General features: G+C 48.7%; 1 long non-coding RNA gene across 1 annotated transcript in view; it reads left to right on the top strand.

Annotated features, from left to right (window-relative positions):
* The first annotated feature begins 1557 nt into the window (after positions 1-1557).
* Positions 1558-2042, top strand: part of LOC138853199 (uncharacterized) — a 249751-nt gene continuing 249266 nt past the window's right edge. Inside the window, exon 1 of the long non-coding RNA XR_011392409.1 lies at positions 1558-1907. This is a non-coding gene — a long non-coding RNA (uncharacterized lncRNA). The remainder of the gene's footprint in view (positions 1908-2042) is intronic.

The following is a 2042-nucleotide window of genomic DNA, read 5'->3' as shown; positions in this document are numbered from 1 at the left end:
TTGATTTACGATTACTCTTAGTATATATTCAAAGTATTGTCTTCACTGTGTAAAAGTAAATGCCTTAGTTTACGTCTTGCTAGTAACGTTGTCTGCACAAGTTCCTTAGTATACGTCTTGCTGGTAATGTTGTTCCTTAGTTTACGTCTTCCTGGTAACGTTGTGTACACAGGTTCCTTAGGATCACAGGCCATTACAGCAGGAACACCAGCCATCCCAACAGTAGCACCAGCCATCCTAACAGGATCACTAGCCATCCCAACAGGAGTACTAGCAATTGCAAGAAGAGCACCAGCCAACTCCCTAGGAGTACTAGCTATCCCAGCAGGAACACCAGTCGTCACAACACGAGCACTAGCCACCACAACGTGACGACAATCACAACAGGACCACTAGTCGCTACAAGCCACCACAACAGGAGCACTAGCACTACAAACCATCGCAGCAGTAGCACTAGCTACGACAAACCATCACAACAGGAGCATCAGCTCTCACAAGAGTACCAGCTATCAACAGAAGCGCCAACCATGAGTATTAACCTCCGCAATAGTAATACCAGCTATCACAATAGGAGCACCGACCACCACAACAGGAACATCAAACAGAAGCAGCAAACCATCACAATAGAAGGGTTAGACGGAGGGTTCCTTCAGTAGGTCGGAGCTCTTAAAGGGATTGACCAGACGCTGCCTGTGTTGGGAACTGCTCCCCCCTCTCCTGCCTCGGTTTAATTTATTTATTCTTGTGTTTGTGTAAATGCATTTTTCCCGTGCGTTGGGAGGCATTTATCGAGCCTTTCCTGTAACCAGAGGCGTGTAGCTCACTCTCACTACGTTCCTTGTTTGGCTCATCACCAAGACTCGTATTATCAAATTGATCGAATCTCCGTTGCTTGTTGGGTGGGGAAGGGTCGGAGATGAAATTATCGTTTGACATTTGGAAATGTTTTCGTGTAAATCTTTGCCTGCCGAGCCATAATTTCGGTAAATGACAATGAGAGAGGAGATTGTGTGATGTGTTGTTGCATTTTGTGATATATGCAATATCCTAGCTGGTGGTTATACTGGCTCTCTAATCTACTACATCGGGTTCTTGGGTGTGTAGGATTATTGTGTTCTCGCGGTGTTTTGAAGTGAGGCAGAGCATGTAAGTAGTGGGGTGTGACAGAGAATATGTAGGTGATGGGAGGTGTAAGAGAACATGTAGGTGATGGAGGTGCTAAGAGAACATGTAGGTGATGGGAGGTGTTAAGAGAACATGTAGGTGATGGGAGGTGTTAAGAGAACATGTAGGTGATGGGAGGTGTAAGAGGACATGTAGATGATGGAGGTGTTCAGAGAACATGTAGGTGATGGGAGGTGTTAAGAGAACATATAGGTGATGGGAGGTGTATGTGAGAGAATAGGTGATGGGAGGTGTATGTGAGAGAATAGGTGATGGGAAGTGTAAGAGAACATGTAGGTGATGGGAAGTGTATGTGAGAGAACATGTAGGTGTTTGGAGGTGTATGTGAGAGAACATGTAAGTGATATGAGGTTTATGTCAGAACATGTAGAAGGTGTGAAGTGTTTGATAATGAACATGTAGGTGATGTGGGGTGTATGATAGGTTGTTAGGTGTATGTGAGGTCAACTTAGCATGTTTGTGGTGTGCGGTGTTGGCGGACGGGCGTAAGGTGAGTCCGCGGCCCGACAGGCCTGGCGGTGGTGGCCTGCTGGCGACGACTGGCAGCAGCAGCCGCGGCAGCAGTTCTCCAGTCCGGTAACTGCAGCGGCGGCCCAGTGTGCCTCCAGCTCGTGTGATGTGAGGACGCACCTCACCCGCAAATCCGAACTCGCCGCGTCCACACCCCACAAGCTATGCCTACCCGCAAACACAGCTGAGCCCCAGTCCTCGCTGTGGACATTGTAAGTGAGAGATGTGAGGCCGCCTTCCCTGCCACTCGTGCTTGTGTGCTAGGTGTGAGCGCTGGCATGTTGGAGAGCGGGCGGCATATTTGGCAAGGCAGGCGCCATGCTAGTGGGGGCTGGCAGGTATTCACC

The sequence above is a fragment of the Cherax quadricarinatus genome, chromosome 25 (assembly GCF_038502225.1).
Source record: "Cherax quadricarinatus isolate ZL_2023a chromosome 25, ASM3850222v1, whole genome shotgun sequence".
In the NCBI taxonomy this organism is placed as follows: domain Eukaryota; kingdom Metazoa; phylum Arthropoda; class Malacostraca; order Decapoda; family Parastacidae; genus Cherax; species Cherax quadricarinatus.
This window is presented reverse-complemented; position numbering and strand designations above follow the sequence as displayed.